Consider the following 26,459-nt stretch of genomic DNA (forward strand, 5'->3'; position numbering starts at 1 on the left):
GAATGATCAAATGCTGACAGCAGATCAGAGAACATCATGGATGCTTTGATACATGGATATGAAAACGTGAAAGGCTGAAACAAAAGTCAACGTCAGAGGCAATGTCAGAGGAGAGCATAAGTGAAGGGGGGAAGCGTGCAGGGAACTCAGGATCATTTATCCGGGTACGGGGACTTGTGCCTATCATCCCAGAACTCGGCAGCTCAACTGAAGTGACTGAAGCAACACTGCGAAGTCACAGCCACTCTGCTCCGCAGTGAAGGTTAGAATATCCATAGCTACAGAGTGAGTCCCTGTATAAATACCTTCCTACACACACATAGAAAGAATTATTTAGAGCCTTCTAGATATTGAGCCTAAGCCTATAGGAATTGAAAGGATAGTAACACTACAGAAAGAGAGAGTCAATAGTTCAGAATAGAACCTAGAAGCAGTATCAGGTACATATTTGAGGAAGGATGATTATCCAATACTTAGATAACACAGGGCTATTCTGTCTGGGGCGTGCGGTAATACAGATTCAATATAGCTTCTTATCCTAGCTTAAGTATTTTAGAAACAGACCCTGAAGCAAGGTTTATGTGTCCAAGTCCACCAGGAGCTTTGATTTCAGGGGAATGCAGGTGAAAGGAAAAAGAAATTAGATAAGGATGATGCAAGGCTACAGGAGGCAATGTGGATTGGCTGAGATTCATGAGGAGACACAGCTAGTCATGACCAGTCAGAGACCCACACACCCACAAACATGCACACACACACCAATGCACATGTGTGTACACACACACATACACTTTCTTTTTTTTTTTCTATTTTTTATTAGGTATTTAGCTCATTTACATTTCCAATGCTATACCAAAAGTCCCCCATACCCACCCACCCCCACTCCTCTACCCACCCACTTCCCCTTTTTGGCCCTGGTGTTCCCCTGTGCTTGGGCATATAAAGTTTGCGTGTCCAATGGGCCTCTCTTTCCAGTGATGGCCGACTAGGCCATCTTTTGATACATATGCAGCTAGAGTCAAGAGCTCCGGGGTACTGGTTAGTTCATAATGTTGTTCCACCTATAGGGTTGCAGATCCCTTTAGCTCCTTGGGTACTTTCTCTAGCTCCTCCATTGGGAGCCCTCACATACACTTTCTCATAAGCACACACACACATGCACACACACACCAATGCACATGTGTGTACACACACACATACACATTCTCACAAACACACACACACACACACCAATGCACATTTGTGTACACACAGGTGTACACACACACATACACATTCTCACGAGCACACACACACAATGAAAGCAGTGTCTCTGAGTACTTTGGAAGAGCTCAAAGAAATAAAGTTGGCCTTTTATCTCCTCTTCTCACCGAATCATCAGCCACACCACAAGGGTTACCTGTCCTTGCTTCCAGGTTGCATTCTCTTGCCAAGCCTACAACTGCTAGAGATGCCAGCCACATTCTTTCCTATTCTGGAGGTGAAGGCGGGCCCAGAGACTTTCCGATGTGAGTCTGGCAGACAACATGAAAGCCAGCATGACAGCCAGCCAAGGTAGGGAAGTGGTAGGTTCTAAGGAAGGCAGGGCCAAGTGAACCCAGGAATCCTGGGAGTTGGAATCAATAAGTAGGCACACATTACATGCACAGTCAAATCCTACAAAGATTAAATGTATCAGTGTTTTAAAAAAAAGTGGGAGAAAAAAATGTTCTACATATTCTTCTGTGAAGACAATAACTATTCTAAGTGTGACACAGATTCAAAATCATTAAAGATTTTTTTCAATTAACAGATTTAACTAAAACATCTTCTTGGGAAAAGACATAGGTGTACATGCAAATGTAATATAACACACAGAAAACAGACAATATTTGCATCAGGTAAAACAAATTAAAGGCCATGTAAACAAACTAAAGTAGTAGTGAGCTCTAAGGAGCACCTGTAAATAAGTAAGGGAAACTGGGCAGAAGACTAAAGAGCCTCGAAGCCAAGCTCCGATCTACCAGATAACCATGTCTACAGTGGCCAAACTCCTAAAGGAAAATCAAATGAGAACTGCACGGGGAAGGGTGGAAACCTTCCAGTGGACTTGATTGCTTTACAGTGTGAGAACACATTTTTCAAAGTCCCACCAAATGAACTGAAAGTTACCTGTTATGCTCTTATTTCTGTAGCTTCAATCATATGAGTTTTTGTTTGTTTGTTTGTTTGTTTGTTTGTTTTAAGGAAAGAAAATCTTCGTTTTCGGCCTACTCCAGAGAATCTGAGATCTTTGGAGTTCTCTATAGAAAACTACATTCAGATTGAATTCTAACTCATTTATTTGTACAGTAGACTTTTGCTTGGACACCCCAACTTCATAAAATTCTGGTGTTGGTTCAACTTACTTCCTTTAAAAAATATGCCGCTAAGAATGAGTGTTCATGCCTGGGACCCTAGCACTTGGGAAATAAAGGGTCAGTAGTTTAAGGTCAGCATTGGCTACACAAGACTCTATCTCAAAAATAACAGAGAAAGAAAGGGAGGAGATGCTGTTTTATCTTTTCAAAAATTATGATAAAGCAGTATTAAGCTACAGTAAAAATAACATGTTACCTTTAGGGGGCTTTTTGAAGCATTTTCTTAAATACTGTTTAATGATCATAAGAACATTATGAAGACAGTGGAGTTTTCTTTATGACCATTAAATATAGATTAGATAAAGAACAGATCTAATGTCTAAAATACAATAACTAGACAAACTACAGCTAAGTTCTAAGAGCCCAACTGATGGTTAGACTTCATGGTTTCTACTGAACAGTGTGTAACAGTGGATGTGAAGGGTAAGGCAATGACTTGTTTACAAAATCTGTATCTTTCTGGAGATTCATAATGGAGTTTGGCAGCTTAAAAACAAAAAACTCAAGTTGTTTGTATCCAACTTTCCATTAAACTGCAATGGTTAACTAGCCAAATGCAGTAAGAGAAGCTAGACTTTGCATCAAATGCCAAAGAACTCAACCAATTTCCTTTAAAATATGAATTTGCTCCAGGGAGTAAGTTCCGGTATTAATTTCCATGGTCATTTCCCCTTCATCCCTGAGTTGGGAGAAGGAAAACAGAGATACTCCCAGGACAAGATCTTCTCATCTTCTACTGAAGCCCAGCTTCAGAAACACATCATCATCTGATACCTACCAAGCAAGAAGCATGTGGAAGCTTCCTTGCCAAGCCCCAGGCACCAGGAGTGATTGAATGTCTTGGTAGGATTCAAAATCCATCCAAGCTAGACAAGCTCGTCTTCCAGTTTTGGCCATGACTGATAAAAGGGAAAGTAAGTAGGAAAGCCAGAACTGTGAAAAGAATTTAACACCTCTGAAAGCTTTGGATTTGATTTCTACTTAAGGCAGTAACACAAAAACTCAAGTAAAATCTTACTTGATCTGGTCATCTATATTTCACTTGAGCTGAGTCCAATAGTTCCAAGTTCAAAATAGCAGTAACCAAGACAGTTTCCTTGATGGTTTCTACTCACTAAAACGGAACCCCAAAGAAGGCAGGGGCATTCGTCAGGTTTCCTTACTACTTTACCCCCAAGTGTCTCAAATCCTGCTCAACAATGACTTAAGAGATGAAAAGAACTGGTGGCCCAATGTGCCTTTCTGATTTCACTGAGACTCTGAGTGAACAGAAGAATATCTTGTGTGCTGACATTCATAGATCCTTTTGGGGAACTAGCCTCCAACAGGCTTCTCCATTATGAGAAATCCACTGAAATGTGCAAAGTGCCTCCATTTTTAAAACTTTTTTGGTTTTTCTGTTTGGAGTGCATGTGTTGTGCGTGAATGTACGACTGTGGTATGTTGTATGCTGCATGCATGTCAATATGCAAATGCACATGCCCATGTGCACTTCATGAGGATTATTCCTTCAAGTCAGAGTTTCTCACTTCTTTGACTAGGTTGACTGGCCAGCAGGCTACTAGGATCTGCAAGCATCTATCCTCTCTTGGTACCATGTGAATCCATGCTCTTCTTTCTATATGGCTGCTGGGATCTGAATTTTGGTCCTCATATTTATAGAACAAATGTTCTTACCCACTGAGCCCCCTTTCCATCCTGCCTCTGATACTTTCTTAGCTGTTTATTTGTTAATATTCTGATACATATCTCATAATTACTCTTTTATATGACAGCTTTATGCTTTGCCTTTTTCCTGCTAAGTCTAGTGTAAGAACAAAGCATTTCACAGATTACATTCCTTAAATGATCAAAGAAACTAATTCTAGAGAAGTGAGACAAAAACTAAAGCCCTCTCAGAAAACAAAATAGCTTGGAAATTAAAGGGAGAAATTGGAACATCTGGTTCTGAATGATTGTAAATGTATCTGTAAAGTAACAGGTCTAGGGACACAGAGAGCAAAATCAATGGGAAAAACTGGTTAAGGTGCTCAACACTGAAATATGACAAAAGGGTGAAAGAAGTTTGAGGTGCCCTGGCAGAATCCCGCCAATACCGTAATTCATTAAGGAATGCATATTCCAAAGGAAATGTTGATCCCCAGCATACTGAGGAATAGACGCTGATCATCTACGCTCCTTACAAACACCCTTCAGCAGCCTAGCAAGCCACAAGGAAAAGCACTCTCTACTCAAAAGACAATGTGTGAGTCCATCCTAAGAAGGTGAGCATGTAATGTAATGTAATAATGTAATGTAATGTAATAATGTAATGTAATGTAATGAGCTAACACGTCAGAAGGTAACTAGGAAAGTTCTCAGGAAGCTTAGGCTTAGGCTTAGGCTTAGGCTTAGGCTTAGGCTTAGGCTTAGGCTTAGGCTTAGGCTTAGGCTTAGGCTTAGGTTTAGGCTTAGGGTTGGGTTTAGGCTTAGGGTTTAAGATTAAGGTTTAAAATTAAGGTTTAGGATTAGGATTGGGATATGGGTTAGTAAGTAAAAAGAGAAAGAAAAAGAAAATCCTATGCTTGCAATGCAAGAGTTGGGGAATGAGAAACCAAAGTCCCCTGTGTAGACATCCAGTGCTGTCATCTACAGAATGGGATTGACAACAGAAGCAGATTCACCATGCCCAGTCTATGATCTTTTCCTGGCACTTGGTGTCTTTGGTCATTTAAAAATAGTGGAGGTCCCTTTTTTGCATGACCGCATGGAACCAGAAAATGAATGTGCAAGCTTACCATGCAGAGAGACCTGAATAACCCATTGGAGAAAGTACAATGATTCCGTTGCATTGAAACACTCAAAATTCTCTAACCATTGGTTTTAAATGTGTAGGTCATTGAAAAAACTAATTCAGACCAATATTTGTTTAGTCCTCTGTCACTTAAAACTTAAAAACATTGAAAATTAAAATATTTCCTTTCTTTGCAAAAACTCAAGAGCATCTTCAGCTGGGCTCCCTTTGTCCTGTACTGTAAATATGAAGTGAGCTTTGACAAATCGTCATTCTGAGTTTGAGTCAGCTTCTAGCATCTATTCTTTGTACTCTCATTGTTGTGAAATATCTCAGAGTTCCTTTAACATCAAGGCTTGTGTGTGTGTGTGTGTGTGTGTGTGTGTGTGTGTGTGTGTGTGTGCTGGTGTCACTTCCCCTGGACTCTGTCAGCATCTCCGTCATGCCCATTTCCCTCTCTTTACATGGTGAGTCCATTTTCACCGAGTTCCCAGCTGACCTTCTGGGATGTCTCAAAGTGCAGGGTGTGACTCCCATTCGGGTCAGTAGCAGTAAATCATTTATCTCAAACCTAAAATTCTCTTTTCTTTTTCCAGTAAGTAAAAGGCCGCTTCTCCACACAGGGCTGTAACTAATAGAAAGGACTAAAGGGAGTAGCCAGAGGGAGTAGCCAGAGGTCCAGTCTGGTGTTCTAGCCTTTTACCCAAGAGTGCTAGAAACTCATTATGGATGCTAGACAGTATCTTGTATGTAGTGGCCATGGAGAGTGGAGGAGAAGCCTTGGAGATGGAGTAGTTAAAAGCTATTTATCATTTATACTTTATGCTGGCAGACACTAGCTTTGGCATCTGCAGAACTCTTAATCCATAATGGATAACACATGGAGCTCAAGCATTATGAAAAAGCATACCATTCTCGTGCTTTAGTGTATAGATCTGAGGAAAATACCTTTTCAGTGAAATTGAACCAAACATCTGTCTGGCTCCCAGTTGAAGAGCACAGAATGTACTTTACAAACTAATCAAACTTCATAACCTTGCTGTGACCTTGTCATTTCCTAACAGCATGTCCCTCCCAGAGCAGTCACTTATTGGAAACTCATCTGTGACTGTTCTCTATACTGCTTAGAATAGAATAGAAGTATCACAAAATACATTTGACTCAGAGCATGAGACAGCATGAAACACATGTACACATTACACATTATGCCTTTCTCAAACACTCACATGTACAAATCTGGAACAAGAGGAAGAGAAGATTTGGCTCATTGGTCGAGTTGCATTTGATTAAATGAACTCTTTTATCCTCATGTTCTTAGAAACACATAACAGATTTCATCTGATGAAAGAAATTATAATTTTACAGAGAACAAAAGTGATCTAGTGGCACAATGGGACAAAGACAAAACTATAATGTAAAATCTGTAAAAGAGACCATAAAAGCTACACTAGCTTCTTTGGGGCTGTGCTGTCCTCAGATAGTCACCTCATCAGACTATATGGTACATGTGCATACCTTTGCACGTGTGTGGAGATATAGAGATGCTCCCATAGAGACTGTAGAGTCAGCCAGAGTGTGGAGATGGTGGTGCGTTTGTTTCAGTGAGAGGAAGTCACCAAGAAGAACAGTGAGGCAGTGGTGGGGGCAGGAGCACAGTAATTTGTTTCGAGTGTCCTCCACTATGATTAAAAAAAAAAAAAAAGGTCTGGTTAGACCTCAGTGAGACCAAGAAATTGCCAATGTCAATTCCTATCAACAGATCACAGGAATACAGGCAGATGCTCAAATGCCCAAAAAGGTGACCTGGATGACAAAAATGTGGACCCTGTAGCAGTTTCTCAGGAGATACTGTGAATCTGAAAGAGTGGCCGCCACATGCATCACAGCCTATGCCTGAGGGTCAGAGGGAATGTATTTAAAAACAAGCAGATTCTCATGGAACATAGCCACAAGCTGAAAGCAGACAAGAACCACAAGAAGCTCATGGTTAACCAGGCTGGGGCTCACAGGTCTAAAACCAAAGAAGCACAGATGGGCCCGGAGGAGCACCCACCTCCAGGCAAAGGAGAAGGAGATCATCAAGCCTCTGTCCAAGGAGGAAGAGACAAAGAAATAAAACTTCCTTCATGTCTGTATTCAATGGCCTGGTGTGGCCTCACGTGGATCAGTCATTAAAACAAAACAAGCCTTTGTCTGTTGCCATCTTTTTAGAGAGATATGGAGGGAGGAGGGGATGGGGAGAGGGAGAGGGAGAAGGGGATGGGGAGAGGGAGAGGAGAAGGAGAGAGGGAGAGAGAGGGGGGAGGGGGGACAGGGAGAGAAGAGAGAAAGGGGAGAGAGAGGAGGAGAGAGAGAATAGATTCTAGGTTTGAGGGTATATAGATAAGGAGTCCTGTGTCCCTAGAGTTTGAATGTACAGTTCCATTAAAGGCCCAATTTTTGTTTTAGAAACATCACCCTAGAGCAATAGAGCATGCATTTGGAGCTATTTTGATGGTGGTGATTGCGGTCACATTAGGGAGTCCATGGTAGTGGTGAGAATGGTTGTGATGGTGATAGTTGTAGTTGTGGTGATGTTTGTGCTGGTGGAGGTCATGGTAGAGGTCATGATAGTGGTGGTGATCATAACCTTGCTCATGGTGGCTCTGGTCATGATTGTGGCTGGGGTGGTTGTGGTCATAGTAGTGGTGGTGGTGGCAGTAGTTGTCATGATGACAGTCATGCTTGTGCTGGTGAGTGTGGTTAGAGCTGTGATTGTAGTAATGTTGGCATTGTATTAATGACAGTAGTAAGTGTGGTAGTAGTAGTTGGTACAGTAGTAGTAGTTGTTCTGTTCATGGTGCTGGTAGTAATAGTGTTCATGGAGGTGATGATGATAATGGTTGTGGTAGACATGGTGCCAATGGTACTTATAGTGGTAGCGAGTTGTAGTAGTGGTGGTCATTGTCATAGTAATAGTGGTGATGATGGTTATGGAGGTGGTGGTAATGGTAGTAACTGTAGTCATGGTGGTCATGATGGTAATGGTAGCTATGATTTAACTTAGGCAGTTTTTATTGTCTTTTCTAGGTGAGGTTGTGGTTCTAATTTTCTCTTGCTGGCCAGAATACCCCAACCTTGTCCCAGAGTAGGGAAGGAGGTGTAGGGAAGGTAAATAACTCCAACAGGGTCACAGAACCTACTGAGGCTGAACCCTGTCCTCTCTCTGCCCTCTGTTTGCTTCTTGCCTGATATTGGAGAGTAAAAGAAGAATCCACCAGCTCTTACACAATGCTGAAAATCTGCTGTTACAGGGCCCAACATTGGCTTCCCTTGATAGACACAGCTTTTCCTCACTGAACTGCTAACAGAGACTAGAACCCTGGTGAACCACCCAGGCTTTGGAGGGCTTCCAGAAGCTTTGCAGACCTTCTGGCCAGGCACTTTGGGATCTGATTTGCACTATGCTTCCCAAGAGAGGTCACACCAGAACACTTGTCTCTGGCTTCATTATGACACTGATTGGTCCACTTCAGCACAGCTGCTCTTCCCCAGGACACAGGCCTTTCCAGTCTTGAGTCAAATCTGTGGGCCACTGCACCCTAAAAAACAACCAGACTCGTTCCACTGCCAGACTGCACCAAGGGCTTGGCTAACATTGGTGGGATATGCAGTAGCAAGTGGAATGTCCCCTGTGGCCCTCAGCTCCTTTTTTGGCTCTGTAATAAGCTGAGTTGCAGTCCAAAGTGACCTGCCTTTTCTCTACATTTCTTGTTTTCTCTTTCATTTTTGCTGTGGTTTATTTTGGTTTGGTTTGGTATTTTTTAGAGTTTATTTTTAAACTTACCCACAGTAAAATTAACTCTTTTGGTCGATGTTTCTCAGTTTTAACAGATGTCCAATCATGAAACAACCACTATTAGCTGAATATAAATAATTCTTTTCTTCTAAAATGTTCCTCTTGCTCACTCTCAACATGTCTACCAGCTGCTAATGGTTCTCTGTAACTTGGCCTGAACTCCAGTGTCACACAGATAAATGTGTATGTAACCAGCCTTTCCAGTCTGGACCCTGTCCCCTAACACATAGCATTAAATGAACAATTCATTGCTGAAAAACATTTGGATAGGCATTATAAGATGATTATGAATAATATCCATAAACACTTGCATGAAAGTTTGCTACAAACATTTTTGTTTCTATATGGTTAGGATTGATGGATCCTGTGCTAAGTGCATGTTTAATGTAACAAAATTCCAAAAGTGCTTTTCAAAATCACTGCCACATTTTGCATTTCCTCCAGCAGTATGTGGGAGTCCACACTGCTCCATGCCTCACTGACACCAAACATGGTCAAGGCTTCTCTCTTCTTGCTCAGTATTTCCCTAAAACCAATTTCAGTTAGGAAGCTGCTAATCTAAGGAATTGCATGTTAAGAGACAGAGGGCATGGGTGCAGTATTCTCAGATCTACAAGGAGCCTAGAGGCTTGGCAAGTTATTGGCAGTAAGGAGCATCAGAGATGCCCACCCAGCCTTGGCCATAAGGAGTCAAAGTCCACCATGTCTCACAAATTCAGCAAATACCTGTCTTGAGAGCTCTCCTGACATAGGAAGTTGGAAGTGCTTTTTCTACAGCATATAATAGACTGGGCTGTTGCCTAGATAAATGCCTTCATTCTGTCCTCTGGACCGTCATATATTTCTCAGAGCATGGAAGGAGCTCCCACGTAAGTGTCACATAATGGATGATAGCAATCACAGAGATCATTAACAACCCCAGGACCACTCAGTGTCCAGAAAGAGCCAACAGATCAAAGATAAATGGCAGAACAAATTCTAAAATGGCAGTTCTACTCTTTGAGGAAACCACTAACGTCCTGGAGCTGGAGCTACAAGTGAAGTCAGTGCTGGAAACTGGACCAGAATCCTTTGCAAGAGCAGCAAGCACTTTAACTGCCTGTCATCTCTCCAGCCTTCCACCTCTAACAATCATCAAGATGTTTTAGACTCTTACAAGGAAAAGTAAAGAAATAAGGGCAAAAACAAACAAACAAAAAAAAAACACAAAAAACACAAAAACAACCAAAACCACCATTTTAAGTCTATCCTTTGACCTTCAGTAAGATCCATTCCATTCACTGGCTGTTAGCCATTACCTCAGCTCTTGTCCAAGCAGAAGAGAACTAATGTCTTGTCAAAGAAAGGAGTATTGAAGTGTTTATGAGCAATTTTTTTCTAAGCCATACCATCTAACTTTACTTTGCACAGTTATCTCAATATACACAGAAACAAAACCCCGTTGCCATGTAATTGAGCACTGAGCTCAGGAATGAGCCTCCACCATGTGACTTTGGTACAGGCTGAGAGTTTGGATCGGTTTGGTTTTGTTTATGACAGATCTGATGTTCACTCTGCTTCAGTCTCCCATGCTGGGATTAGAGCATCACCACCACACCCTGTTAGGAATTTGGATCTGGAGTCTGTGGGACTCTTTCCTTTTTGGATCCTGGGGCCCATGATTTTATCCAAATGGGGCAGAGCACTAATTGTTTTGGTATACCCTCTTTGGATGTACCCACATTTCTTTCCAGCAATAGCTTAGGAAGCATATCCCAACAAGTTCTCCTCCTATTCATCCTTTTCCTCATTAGAATCTCTATCAACTCAGGTCTGGTCATAGGAACTTGTAGCAAACAAAATCCCTGATTGTTAATGGTAAACCGACTTGCCTCGACTGGCTCATTGGATAGTATACGTACAACGGATCCCCCCATGAGCTGCAGGAAGACTACAAGAGATGGAGCTATTTATTTTATGTTTTGTATGCCTGCCATGCTTTTGATGAACAAGATCCAGAGAAATTCTCTCCCAACAACACTGGGCTCCTGGACCACACTGACGCTTGTGATTCCCTCAGGTTTCATCCCATTGCTGGAGGAACTGGAGCCCCCATGGAGCATCTCACCAGATGCATTCCTCGAGCAAAGAAATCATCCTCCCTTAACTGTCAATGCAAAAAGCTTAGCTTTTCATGTAACATCTTTCCCAAGTTAAATTATAAACCTAAAACATCCCTCCTTGGATCCAAAACAAAATGACAGATGCAAATGTATTGAAACCCTCAAAAAAGTTTAGACACATACAACTACTGACGAATCACAGAACAAGTCCTTAGATTATCCAAACTGTGGCCTCATAGCTGTCCTTTGGCAGTTGTGACTGAGTAGCCTCTGCCTGTGGCCATCACATCCTGGTGATCTCACAGCTGGAAGCCACACAGTCAAGCATACATCCTCAGAAGAGTACTGTAACAGCAGCTGAAGGGCTCAACAGCCTGGCCTGCCTTTAGGACTACAGGTTCTCTCCCCTCTCCCCTCTCCCCTCTTCTTCCCTCCCCCCTCTCCGCTCTCCCCCCTCTCTCTTCTTCTCCACTCCTCTCCCCTCTCCCCTTTCTCCCTTCTTCTCCCCTCTCCCCTCTTTTCCCCTCCTCTCTCCCTCTCTCCCCTCTCCCCTCTCCCCTCTCCCCTCTCCCCTCTCCCCTCTCCCCTCTCCCCTCTCACCTCTCACCTCTCACCTCTCACCTCTCACCTCTCCCTCTCTCCTCCAAAACTGGCCTTTTTTGTGGAGGTTCTCATTTCTACACTGGGCTTTGTAAAACAAAAAGCTGAAATAGTCACAAACAGAAGAAGGAACAGAACCTCTGAGAAAAACCTAAGAGCGTGAATCTAGGAGAAACAAGCCCACCCCAGGAACATGAATGACACTGGGCATCTTTAAGTCAGTTACTGTACAATAGAAGGTGATCATGTTTTTATAGAATTCTAAGTTCAGCTGCTTCTCCTCACTAAGGTCCACTCATCTCCTTCCCCAGCCTTGGGCCTCTCTGTGTTCTGATCCCTCCTCCAGGTCCTTGCATAGGGTTCTCTTCTCCTCCACCCCACCCCACCTCCACTCAGAAAGGATTAGAGTGGTCCACTGTACTGACTTGGAAATCTCAACAGGCTGAGAAACCTTCAAGTTCTACAGGAAGAAATGGCAAACGGTGTCATTCTCAAGGCCAAACAACCATCAGGCCATATCTCTAGGCCAGGAAGCCCCTGTTGATTCCTAACTTCTGCTCCATCAGCTCTCAATGCCTCCCTGCTGGAGAAGTGACCCAGAGCATACCAATCCTCACTGAACCCCAGGCAGGGTCCCACACAATAGACACAGAACAAGCCAGAGAGCCAACTGGCCACATAATCAGTGAACAAGCACAGCATAAGCCAGACCAGGATGTCTAACCTACCGTTGCAGATCTCAGGGGAACATGGATAGAATAAAAGAAGGTTGCTAGCTTCCATAAAGCTTCCATCTCTCCCTCAGAAGATGAATATGAACAGTATCCCTTAGTGTTGTTAGTAGAATCTGTGACTTTATTATTTAAAAAAAAAAAAAACTATAGGCATTTTAGCAGCTCATTGTAGTTGTCACAGAAACTCCAGAATGCCATCTTTATGCAGCACTTATTGACATGACAAGAGTTATCAGACCCACTGGTAAAGTTAATCTCATACATCATTTAATAGGTAGATCTATCACTATACTTCATTTCTAAATCAGTGACTGTCTCAATAACATTCTCCTTAGCAATCCTGTATTTCTTATTTTTAAATTTAAAAAAATCAAACATCTGCAGATGTCAAAAGGTTCACAAATAAAAAAAATGCTAAGAACTCTTTGGTTAGAATAATATATGAATTTCTATCTGCCAATCCTCGCTGGGCTATTTAATCCCCACAGCTAGGGCCAACTCTGTTTAAATACACTCCACAGAGAAGACAAGAAGTTCAAGAGTTCAATGGTTCACCATGTCGCTCTTATTACAAGTTCTCTTTGGGGCTTGGACTATGAATTTCCTGTAAGTAGATTGTTGCCTGCTCTACAGTTCCTCTGTGACCCAGACCTTACCTTGTTACTGGGCTGTTGCTATAAGAAATGTCTCCTGGAAGTGTTAACAGCCAAGGACTCTTACCCAATATGTTGGGAGGTTTGTTGTGTCGACCTTGTTTATTTCCACAGAAATTTCTGGTGCTGAGTTGCGGCCAAGAGACTATTCAAGAGACATTTCTTGTTGAATTATGAAAGGACAGCAGTCTCTTCCTGGATAAAATTCTAGTCGGAACATGAATTTGCGCATGGGTAGGAACATTGTGCTTCATATGCAGTTACCTTATTTACCTTTTCTGCCCAAGGGTCCCAAACGAGTGGATGGTCAGGGTCTCGTGCACAGTACAAAATCTAATGAATTGGTGTGTCTTCCTCTGAGATATTTGAGTATTATTAGAATACCTAGAGAAAAAGATCAAAACAAGCTGTAAAATTGCTTCTTAACCATTAAATGATAATGTGGTCCTAGATAAGCAAAACTAAAAAATATATATAAACTCTAATATAATGCTTTCTACTTGCAAAGATTTGTCTCTAGAGGAACCCTGGGTTTGGAAAGAATCTTATTATCTCTGTAAAGATCGCCTCCTTCTCAGTAGTATCTTGCTAAACTCTGGAGGTTCCTGGGGGACTGAACAAAGCCAAAAAGAGAAGTTAAGTACATGCTCAGAACAACACTTGTTCAAATCCCAGAGGAAGCAGCTCAGAATTTACTACATGTTCTCTCCCAGCGTCTTGGAAATGACATCATCGTCAGATTAACTTCTTTGAGTTCTGGAGAAATAAATAGGAAGATGTGAATTGGTTTGACTTCCCTTACCTTGAACATTTCATATTTTGCTCCAAGAGACATGACTGCCAAGTTCTTCCCTGTGGATCCAGAGTTCTAGAGGTGCTTGGTCTGGTTTCTTGGCACATGGTGATGAGCCTATAGTGCCGGCTGCTGAGCTTTAAAGAGTCCTGTTCAGTTCCTCCTCCTTCAGTCTCTGTGCCCCTCCAAAACTAAACCGGACAAACAGAAAAGATTTCTTTCCAAATTCACCTTAAGCAATGTGGTGTCAAGTACTGGAGAGATTAAAGTTTCCAGGCAGAACAATTTCCTTGGTCTCTAGCTTCTTACTTGAAAACCAAGATATTTCCCACAGAGGTAGTCTCTGTTCCTTTGTTCATGTGCCAGCCTGGTGAAAATGCTTACAGTGTGCAGTCAAAATGGAGTGAGTCATGGTGTATAGTTAGCTTTTATTGTCACCCTCTTGGTGAGGAATTATCTGGGTTGGCCTGTGGCCTTATCTGTGAGGATTGTCTTAGGTGGGTTGGTTGAGGTGGAAAGACTCACCCTGAAATTGGGTGGAAATTTTGATCTGGACCCTGAACTCTGCATAAAGGAGAAAGCCACCTGAGTATTTGCAAGCATACATTCACTGAACCTTGTTCCCAATGATAGGTGTGATGTAACCAGTTCCTCCAATCTGCAACTCTGACTTCCCTGCTATGATGGTTTTGTGCTGGTTAGTTTTTGTCAACTAGACACTACAGTCACCTGGGAAGAGGGAACCTCATTTGAGGAGTTGCTTCCACCACATTGGCTTATTGGCAAGTCTATGAGGTCTTTTCTTGGTTAACAATTGATGTGGGGGATGCTGCCCCTGGTCAAGTGGTCCAGAGTTGTATAAGAAACAAAGCTGAGCAAGCCATGGAAAGCAAGCCAGTTAGCAGCACTCCTCCATAGTTCCTGCCTCCAGGATCCTGTAAGATAAACAAACCCTTTCATCTCATCTGGTTTTGGTCAGTGAATTATCATAGGAACAGAAAGCAGACTAGGACAGACTGTTGCCAGGACCTGAGCTCTGAAATGAACCCATTCTCCTCTGAGTTTCTTTTCTCAGAGTGTTTTTATCACAGCAAGAGAAATGAAACAAAGGCACATGGTGATGAAGTCACACTTCTGAAGCTTCTGGCCAGCTAGTCTGTCATGCTCAGTAGCAAACAAGGACCAACAGCACCTCATGTGGACCACAGCATGCAGACACCCACACTCACACAGAAATGCACACATACACATACGCATGCAATTGCTAACCTAGGGAGATTTCTTTTAGTCTCCATTGTACATGGCCTATTAGATAAATCAGAGTATATGGACCCAGATATAAGCAATTCTTTATAACTTTTTGGGGGATTAGAACAGATCTCCAAATTTGTGAACCAGACCCGGAAGCCCGTGCGTTCCTCTGATACTTGTCTCATGGACAGTCTGCCTCCTGCAGATATCTTTTCCCTTGTTTGTATAGTCTAGAGTCCAGGATGCCCCAAGATCTAGATAATCTGGTTTCCCACTGAGCCATGTACTTTGATTTGATCCTAAACAATCTACAGGGGACGAGAGATCCTAGGTGGTGATGGAATAGATACTTGAAGCTCAAGGCTTTAGCAGCCATATTCAGCATCTTGTCCTTCCACAAAGTTACTTCACTACTATCTGTATTCCAGCTTCAGGCATACATACAATATCTTTATAAAGGATGGAAATAATCAATCTATTACTAAGAGAGTCCTATCCAAGGACATATAGCCAGTGCCGGGCTATTAAAGAAAGGTGCTCTAAGAAGACAAATCTTGTCTCTGCTGAGCTTTGAAATTACATGAAAGCACTGAATGTTAGTCAGACCTCTTTGCCTTAATCATCAGAAAATAACTTTCAAAGTGTTTCTCAAACATGGAAGATGAAACTCCAACTTGCATAGTGTTGGCAGTGTCTGTGGCTGCTCCGCACAGCGGGGGTGGGGGGAGGTGGGTGCTGGATGGAGGAGACTCGAGCTCTAGTCTCAGTTCACTTTGTCCTTAGGTCACAGATGCTCCCTAGCAGTTTATTACCCATTCAAGATAAGCAAGGTGGCCCTAGAAGCTCCTTTCTGGCCATGTACAGGACATCATCTATTTATCCAAAGCAGCTTCCCTTACACAGGACTCCAAGACAGACAGACACCCAGCTCCTGGGACTTACAGTTAAGTCATGAAAGTCATTTCTAGCAGATAGCTCCAACCACAGCAGAAATTCCCAGGTCAGAAAATCCTCCTGTGTTATGTTACACTTTGAGCCCACTTTGTGTCTGTGAGAAACAAAAACCCAATGGGAAAAGTCTTTTAAACAACAAGTCTTGACTTTTTAAAGTTAAGACTTTCAAAGACCAGCAAAAGATGCTGAAAAGATGTCACCTTTTATTTTGGTCAAATTATTATCTCTGCTCTGACATCATAGTTTTCTGTACTTAAAGTCTGTGTATTATAAATAACTGCATAAATATGTACACAATTAAAATGGAACTCAGATATAAGATTCAACAGTGGATTTTGTTTTTTGGAAAAGATATAATCCTATTGTATCAAATTTATAAGCTATTTAAATCTTGTGCCTCTTCCCACAAAGGATATTTTTAATAGAATCATATTAACTTTATACACTTTCTTTATAAGTTTTGCCTTAAAACATTGTGCCTTGTTTTATTAAATTGTTTTATTAGAATCCAATTCTGGCTTTTATAACAACATTTTATTCTAAACAGACATTTACTTTTAAAAAAATCTTTATAATGCCTGTATTTGCTATATCACTGCTTATCTGTTTATTGAATTTATTGAATACACAACTCTAAACATTAAAAAAATCCTCATGTTTTAAAAAATAATAATCTAAATAGTAACATAAAGCTGCAGGAGGTAATGAGGTGAAAAGCTGATGACAGGAAAACCGGATGCATCCAACGGCTCAAGCCACCAGCTTCTGTGGGTCCCCCATCTCGTCTCACAGTGGAAGAGGCATCCATCTTATGAGGCTGCTTCCTGGAGCATGGATCTCAAGATCCTTTCTTCTTCAAGCCTCTCTGTCTTAAAAAAAACAAAATGAAAGCAAAGCTTTCCCAGTCAGCCCTGTCCCACGTGCTTTTCTAGTTCGTGCCCCGCGTCTTCACCCCCACACATTTGTCCATCTGTTCACCTCCCATATCCTCCACGGCGCACTTATCTCTGCCATTCATCAGCACTAATCCATTTAAACCGTTCTTGCAAAGATAAACAGCAATTCCTCATGTAAACCCCACAAGAAACTCTCAGTCTCCATCTCGGATGACCTACACCTCGTGTTGAAACCCTGACTTCTCCATCTTTACTTCATCTCCCCATCATCCTCCTCTCCATCTGTTTTCCTTCCCTCTCCCTTTGTAATTTCTCACCCCTTCACCAGCTTTAATACAGTGGCTCTCCAGAAGTGTCTCTCCACTTCTCAATCAAACCCTTTTGGTAGATGAACCCCCCTGAATTAAATGACAGTCTAGCGCTGATAACTTCACAACTTAGAAAACAAATTTTCCAGAGCTTCAGGTCTGGATATCCAACTATGTATACAACATCGCCAGTAGATAGATAGACGCCTCAGGTTTCAACATGGAGTGCCTTTTTCCTCCAGCCTGACCCTCTTTGATATTCTTCTGCCTCAGTAAATATGACTGTCTTCTCATGTCAGAAAAACAAGCATCATCCTGTCTTCCATCTTTTTTTCTTCTTTCTGTTACAGAATACCAAGGTCCAGTTACTCTATCTCAAACAACATTTTCAGTGTATCAATGCTTCTGCCAACATTGACTCTCTGTCCTCTCTTTCACAGCACATTCTTATCCCCTCAGCTTCCAGACATACGCCCCTCCAGCCCATTCCTCCATTACCATCGGCTGGCTGATGTTTCTGAAGTAAAGTGTGGACCTTTCCGTACATACAAACTTGGAAACCTTCATGTCTTTCCCACTTGGTGCTGCAATAGAGAGGTTCAAAAATCTACTGACTAAAGAATTTAAGAGGCAAATTTACAAGTTTGTCTCAAGCAGCCTTTTGTTTTGTTTCATTACGTTGATTTGTTTGTATTTTATAATTATTAGACACTAACTCTTTGACTAAGTGTATTAGAAAGCTAATGGCCAATATCATGTCAGGGAGACTTTGTGGAGGAAAGGATCGTGGCTTATTTCACTGTGCCAAAGAAAGTCAGTCATAAACCCTGTTGGGAACAACACAGATGCTGCCGTGATAGGATAATTCTCCAAGACTGAGGAAAAAAACCCTCTCATACGTCAAAAGCTAGAACACTGACCAACTCCTAGCGTCAGACCTCAGCCATCAGTGAAAGTTAGAAGCGAGGACTTCAGATTATACCTGCTCACCCCTGATGCCTGCAAAGAGAAAGCCTCAGGTTGCTCTCTACAGCTATCAGGAGAACCCAGCACAGACATTCCCAGACAGCTACAAACACAGAGGGCTGAGGCCTAACTCACAGACGTGTAATCTTGGCCTCAGAAGCAAGTTACTCATCAAAAGAAAAGTCTAGGTTTCCAAAGTCTATGTGCATATGTATGTGTACAGAAGTGGTGTGTCTGTGTGCATGTATGATTTGTGGAGGGCTAAAGTGATTGCTTATATGATTTACCTCACAATTTACATCACCAGCCTCATTTCTACAGTGTAAACATCACCACTGCTTGCTCAACCACGCCTTCTTTCACACAAAATGTACTGAGCCCAGACATTTATCTAGCACTTAGCTTACATTGGATCTAATCTCTCCATTAGCTCAGCAACTATTTTCTACACCTGACAGAAGATTAAACTGAGGCCCTAAATAAAGCTCAAGTTCCTGCAACAGGAAAGAGGGCAGCCTGGAGTAGAACCTGGCCTACTCCAGTCCTGAAGACAGCCCTCTTTCCGTGCAACCTCCTTACGTCATAAATCATCACGTTTCTAGTTCTAGATAGTAAAAAGAAAGATGTGGAGGAGAAAGTTTCTGCTTTACGATAAACCACGCTGATAAAGATGATTCAGTGACTATTTTTGAGATGTCAGAGCTGAAAATGTACAGATTCCACAGCCCAAAGAACCTGCCAAGTCCCAATTGCACAACCAAAGCGGCGCAAGGAGCCAAGGAGGCCAACTGTGTGATGGAAAAAGCACAGATGTCATCTGGGAATGCTCAGAGGCCTGCCTTCAGATGGAAGAGAGACAGTCTTGCTTCCGCCGGAACCACGGCCTTATAAGGCCACACTAAGTTACTTCCTTGGCTGAATCAACCCAGTGCATACTGCCTGTTCGCTTAGATCACAGAGATCCTACGGCCTGAGCATCATGGAAAGAACGCCCCTGCTGGGCGGTGTGCTTAGTCCCCATCCTGAGCTGGCTCACAAACACCTACCTTGTAATAAAGCTGCTATGAGCCTTTCAGTGGGGACATGGGGGAGGCAAGACACTGGGGTCAAAGTGGAGATATTTAGGTCCTCCTGGGAAATTAGTCACACATCATATCCCTTCCTCTCCATTTACAGCCATTTATTTGGGAGCAAAGGAATTCTAAATGAATGAGAAGTCCCTTCCACGCCAACATGTGTTCTGAAGTTCACAGGAAGCCTTCTCCTCTGCCTTGGGGCATGCAGATGAGGCCTGCTCGCAGCTGCGCCTCCAGTGAGCTAATCAGACAGTACATGCCCACAATGGAGAGGGCTCCAGGGAACAGAACCAGCCATTTCTTTGCCTTGCTTCATCAGGCCTCCTGTCATTACACCAAAACTCTAGGAGGATAAAAGGGACTTAGATACCTCCAAGAAGACTGACCCGAGAATATGCATTAAACCGTGGTTAAGAATCTAGGGAAAAGGTCCTGCAAGGTTAAACACACTTCAGAAAAGGAACGTTCACACTCTTGCCAAGTTACTTCCCTTACAAATATTGATTACTCTCTGCAGATTATGCAGATATTTGTCTCAGCTGTTGTTATTTCAATGGCTTTCATTCTCAGCTACAAGAGTAATAGAGCTGTCACAAGGAGCCGATTCCAAACTTCCCCCTGAGGTAAGTCACCGGTGGGTGTTAAGATCCTCAGGAGGGGCGTGCCAAGTTCCACAAGAATCCCAGTGATTCTGAGATGATGGAGAATGCAAACTCTTTGTGGAAACTCACTAAAGGACTTCTCTTCAGTGATCCCTTGTTGGTCTCCCACCATTCTATTAACCCAAACCACAGTGTTTCTGGCTTTATCTTAGAAATCTTCACTCAGTCTTTGATCTCAGTTAAGGTCAGGATCTCTTGTGACAGGAAGGGATGATACAGATGGTGCAGTTCAAATTTCTACCTTGCAGGGCAGGGTCTCTCTCTGGTCAAGTTTCCCCTGTGCACATCCTACTATGGTAGACATTCATGGACACCAATAATTATTAGAAATAATAAGAATCAGGAGTTCAATTCTAACAGGTTTTGATACAATAGTACTAGATTATCTTGGTATTTTTTTTTCACTATGACTTTTTATTTCGACAAAATGAAAGGGGATGAGGCTGTCCATGTGTTGGGTGTCCCTTGTATTTCAGGAATGAGAGTCAGAGATCAACCTGCAGGAATCAGTTCTCACAATCTGCCATGTGGACCTTGAGACTCACACTTGGGTCATCGAGTTTGGTGGCAAGCATCATTACCCACTGAGACACCTCATCATTCTCCTTCACTAGAATTTCTATCAGGCAAGCTCCTCACCTGCCATTGACACCGACTGACAGGTAGATCTTCCTGGCTTACACTTCCAAGAAAACAATGTGTCTTCCAGCAGGAACAATTGAAAGTATTTAACAAGAGTCTCTAACAAGGAAGTTCACTGCATCTCACATCAATTTAACTCTGCTCATATAAATGGTTGTTCTTGGGGGGGGGGCTTTCCAAGCAAAACGGGGCTTTATTTTCTGTCTCTTTTTCCCCACTTTCAGGTATATTTCCTGGCTTGCTGAGAAATGTAAAAGTGAAAGCCGGAAGGAGAGGAACATCTAGGGAGTCATCGCTCAGAAAACCAGGACACCTGACTTCTGACCTCAGCCTTGAACTTAACTAGTTGTGAGACTCAAGGCTAATTGATGAATGATTCTGAACATTAATTATTTGCCTTCTAATTTGTAAAATAAGGCTCCACTCTAATGGGTGACCCTAGCAGCTAGAGACATAGAGATTGAAGTGGCCACCTCCTGTAGCCAGGCAGGACTTCCAGTTGAGGGAGGGGGACACCAATCCAACCATAAAACCTTTGACCCAAAATTTGTCCTGCCTACAAGATGTGCAGGGATAAAGATGGAGCAGAGACTGAGGGAATGGCCAACCAATAATTAGCCCAACTTAATATCTATCCCATGAAGAGGGCCAACTCTTGACACTATTAATGATACTCTGCTGTGCTTGCAAACAGAATCCTAGCATAACTGTCTTCTGAGAGGTTTCATCCAGCAGCTGATGGAAATAAATGCAGAGACCCACAACCAAACTTCGGGTGGAGCTCGGGGAGTCTTGTAGAAGAGTGTGGGCTAGAAGTGAGGGAGCCTGAGGGGGGCAGGGTCAAGGACACTACAAGAAGACCTACGGAGTCAACTAACCTGGGCTGATGGGGACTTACAAAGACTAAACCACCAACCAAAGAGCATGTATGAGCTGGACCTAGACCCCCTACACATTTGTAGCCAATGCACAACTTCATGTGGGTCTCCTAACAATTGGAACAAAGGTTGTATCTAACTCTGTTGCCTGCCCTTGGATCCTTTATCCTGGCTGGGATGTCTTGTCTTGTCTCAGTGGGATGGGATGTGCTTAATCCTGTTGGAACTTGATGTGCCAGGGAGGGTTGGTGTCTGTGGTGGGGCTTCCCCTTCTCTGAAGAGAAGGGGAAAAGGTAATGGGGGAAGGAGTTTTCAAGGGTGCAACTGGGAGGAGAGTAGGGAGAGGCTATGATTGGAATGTTAAATAAATAAATAAGGAAGAAAAGGGGAACTCTATACCATCAACTGAGTCTTCACAAGGAATAGGTGTTTGGCGTGTTTCCATAAGAATCATGCTATTCCTTCCATGTGGGTGGGTGTAGCAAGGTGCACATGGTGGAGCCACTGCAGCATTGCCTAGGAGGCATGGAGATGAGGAGGCCAGAATCTTCATTAAAGTAAGTGTCCCATAGCTCAGAGGCCACTCCTGCCAGACTAAACGGACAAAGTCCTTCTCTCCATTCTCAGAGAGGCCAAAGTCCTCTCGATTCTCAGTGAGGTTCAAAGCTGCTGGCACATGTGTGAGTTTATTCACACACCCTTTCCACTTCTACTTAAGTCTGAAATTCCCAAAGTTACTTTATAACTTCCAATCCTACAAGGCACAGCAGCAACTCAAATCTTAATTCTTTTATCAAATATTGGCAGACTGTACTTCTTAGAGAGGAAGTGTTTGGAAACAAACTGGTTTCCTTAATAAGGGAATCCAAGTACACTGTGTGACTCAGGGTGGACAAAGTTACTTTGTCTTAGAAAAGCCCGTTTCTTTGCTCTTCCCTGAGGGGTGGTTGACATCACAAAACAACCAGGTTAGAACTGCTTTTTAACCAGTGTTGAAATGTTTTCCTGAGTGAATTCATACTTAGATGACACTTGCTAAGAACTGGATAATGTCTCCGAGACAGAAAGCACCCCAGAGATAGTGGAGGTGAATTCCTTACTGCACAGTGGGAACAGGTAAGAAATGTTTAACTAGACAGTGACAGAAATAAGCAAATAAGTGTTATCAGTCTGTCTCTTGATCCAGTACATTTTACATACCATGTGTGTGGCTAAAAGTGTATGCAAGATGGGTAGTAAGTCTTTTGGGGCTAACAAGGGTGGGGTACTAGCTACCCTGTACCTTCAAAAACACCTTTGAATTTTCCTAATTAAAGGAGATGAGGAGATGACGTTGCCTAAGGTAACCTACAAGTCAGTCCTCAAGTGAACACATGCTGCATGTATTCGTGTGTGCATGTTCATAGATGCGAGTATCCATATCTTGGGAAATACTGATGAAAAAATATGCCAAAATACAAGTAAAATTGGAAATTAACACCAGGAGAAATTAAATACGGAAACATGTGACACAATTCCTATCTATACACTACAACTTCTTTATGCAGAGAGTTTTCTGGTCTCGGAAAGAAAAGAGCCAAGAGTGGAAATTATAATAAGGCACTAGTTTGTGTTAATGACATTTGATTCTGAAAGGACAATCAGAAGGGACACAGACTGTTTCTTCAGACAATGTCTCTGGCCTCTAGGAGCTCGTACACCTGAGACCCAGGGTATGGTGGAGTCAGGGACGTTTGGAGGTAGTAGGATGTGAGGCAGCAGAGCATTCTGGCCCTCTGCATGGGGGTCTGATGGATGAGCTCTGCTTAGTCTAGTCAGGCTGGAGTACTGGATGTGAAGATGAAGCTGACAGGAGTTGAGGAACAGGAGGCTGGAATCTTCATAGAAACGAAATTGGGGCTTTAACCTGTAAACAGTGAAAGCCAGTTAAGTGCAAGCCATGTGCAGACACCATCTAGGCCCTGGAATGTGAAGCTACTCATTAGAACCAACCCAGAGTTTTTCCTTTGATTCCAGAGACATCCTCACAGGGATCCAACAGGAATCCAAGATAGCCTAACAATCTGCAGCAGTGGTTGATACAGGAAGACACAAGAATCCCACTGGGGGACACAGTTCATTTGAACATGTCAGCTTCAAGCAGGTCTGGGTATCAGAGCTTTCTACTGAGCCCTGGGTGTTCCTCCATGCTTTGGCTGTTTGCCAATCAAAGAGGTCAAGTCAATATCAAAGTCTGTAGTCATGAAACTGACAACTACCTACATACAGCTTCAAACTGGGTTCACTGGGGAGGACAGATGAAAGAAGTAGAAAAAGAAGCTTCATACACACACAGAGAGGCATAATACACATATATTATTTATATTATATATAAATGTACATATAGATACATACACATATATGCACACATACAAGTATATACATTTATACACATATTATGTACACATACATGTAACATATGCAAACATCAGGTATATGACCAGGTACTACGCTGGTCAATTCATACATGACACATTAGCTTCATGACAACCCAGCAAATGAAGCATCAATCCCACTCCACCAATCAAGATTTTTTTTTGAGACAGGATCTCTTGTTGTCCAGCAGAAGCTGACCTTGAACTGCAGATTCTCCTTCTTGTACCTCCCTCCCAGGTACTGTGATTACAAGTGTGTGGTACCATACCCAGCTTCAAGGCTATTTAGACTTCCAGTAAGTGATGCTCCCACTGGCTGGACTGATGTGGACCCCTTCTTTAATTGTATCTCTAATCTTTACCATGGAAAACCCTGGAATAACACTTCCTGTATTCAGTTCACAGAGAAAGATTACACCCCCATTCTCCTTTTGTGGCAGACAGAAGCTCTCAAGCACAGGAGACTGGATGACTCATTCAGTAAGTCAATAACAGACACAGGACAAAAACATTTCCTAACAGTTGATCCGGTATTGCTTCCATTAGACATTTTCCTTGCATCAAAAAGATGCAAACTCACAGGGACCCATATTTTCTTTGTTCTGTCTCCCTTCTAGTCACCACAATAGAACACTCACTCCCATGGGGATGGAGCACAACATTCACCCTGACATTACCAAATCATGGTGACCAGACAGAGTGCCTTTAACTTTGCATAGACGGGTATCATTAGTCTACCCACCACCCCTGATCAGTATCGAGATCACTACTCTTATTCTGTACCATAGAATCTATAGACTCTCTGGATTGTTGGCTGTGTCCAACAAAGAAAAGTAACAACAGCAGCTTCCAGCAAAGCGTAGTTATAACTTTTAGCAAGAATGACTCCCTGTGTGATGAAATAAAACCAGCACACATTGAGTACTCAAGGACTAACCTCCTGTCTGAGGTGCATGGGAAATCTTGACTTTGAAAATTATCAAAGACTCACACAGAAAACAGAATGCTCTATCATGCTCTCTATGACAAGACCTATCCACATGAACCCAGCCTGCTGCCCTTGGAAAGATGGCTAATTCATCATTCAACACTTTCAAACCTGGAACCAGCAACACCTGAGGGTTCTTCTCTAATCTAGTCCTTGGGAACCTCTTAGTCACTGTGATATAGATGGACAGCCAAAGAGTTGTCTGAGATTATTTCACACACATCCATGAAGACTCCCTACACCTACCTCCAAGAGGAAAGATCAGTACTCCATGAAGACAGACAGAGAAAATAATCATGGCTCACTTTTGACCTGAACTAGAAAATGCCCTGTCATTCTCCCTCTTTTCTGGGCCCAGGCCTTATAATTCACCCAAGAGCACTCCAGGAAGTATTGAGTTAGTGAGCACTGAATTAATTTAAGAAGGAAGATACTGAGGCAGGATATAAAGAGGTGGAAATTAAGGGAACAGAAGTTTAAAAGGAGCATTTTACTAACTGAATAAGAATGTCCCCCACAGGCTCCTGTGTTTTGAGCATTTGTTCCCTAGTTGGTAGTGCTATTTGGGGAGGTCTGGAAGGGGTGGTCTTGCTGGAGGAAATATATCACTGGTGTTGTGTTTGAGGTTTCAAAGCATCTTCCCATTCTCAGTGCTCTGGCTTCCTGCTTGGAGATGTGAGTGCTTAGCTTTCTGATCCTGCCTCCTTTCTACTGCCTGCTGCCTGCTGCTTGCTGATACGTTTCTCCCATCATCATTTATGTTAACCCCTTTAAACTATAGCCAAAATAAACTCTTGGTTTCATAAGTTGCCTTGGATTGGTGTTTTATCACCACAACAGTAAAGTAACTAACACAGTCTAGAATCTGGTTACAGTTTCTGCTGGCTGAGAGTTGGAAGTTACTTCAGCATAACTAGCAAAATCAAGACAAAAGATAGGAGCCTCCAAAGACAATAGCTGGATGCTTGACAAGTAGATGCTCTCTAGATAGAGCTAGTGTTAGGACACTTGGATGCAATTCTTTCTCTGGAGAAGGTCATATCCTGTCTTGGGTGAGTGTTATCATTTCCTAAGTCTCTCTTCCAGTCTGTCAGACTCTTACCCTCTTGCTCCTGCTCTTACAATGCTAACATTTAAATCTGAAGCACTCACACTCCCTGGGTCTTCTTTTTTTTTTTTTTAATTAGATATTTTCTTCATTTGCATTTCAAATGCTATCCCCTTTCCTAGTTTCCTCTCTGAAAATCCCCTATACCTTCCCCCTCCCCCTGCTTCCCAACCCACCTACTCCTGCTTCCTGGCCCTGGCCTTCCCCTGTACTAGGGCATAGAACCTTCACAAGACCAAGGGCCTCTCCTCCCATTGATGGCCAACTAGGCTATCCTCTGCTATATATGCAGCTAGAGATATGAGCTCTGGGGGTACTGGTTAGTTCATATTGTTGTTCTCCTCTAGGGTTGCAGACCCCTTTCAGATCCTTGAGTACTTTCTCTAGCTCCTTCATTGGGGACCCTGTGTCCCATCCAATAGAT

The 26,459-nt window shown here is 42.6% G+C and overlaps 1 long non-coding RNA gene across 1 annotated transcript in view; it reads right to left on the bottom strand.

Moving 5' to 3' along the window:
• Gm13986 (predicted gene 13986) overlaps nt 1–26,459 on the bottom strand; it is a 253,912-nt gene that overhangs the window by 163,169 nt on the left and 64,284 nt on the right. Inside the window, exons 5-8 of the long non-coding RNA NR_126479.1 lie at nt 16,086–16,966; nt 13,902–14,827; nt 13,373–13,483; nt 6,688–6,851 (exon numbers count right to left, since the gene is read on the bottom strand). This is a non-coding gene — a long non-coding RNA (predicted gene 13986). The remainder of the gene's footprint in view (nt 1–6,687; nt 6,852–13,372; nt 13,484–13,901; nt 14,828–16,085; nt 16,967–26,459) is intronic.

The sequence above is a fragment of the Mus musculus genome, chromosome 2, assembly GCF_000001635.26.
Source record: "Mus musculus strain C57BL/6J chromosome 2, GRCm38.p6 C57BL/6J".
Classification (NCBI taxonomy): Eukaryota; Metazoa; Chordata; class Mammalia; order Rodentia; family Muridae; genus Mus; species Mus musculus.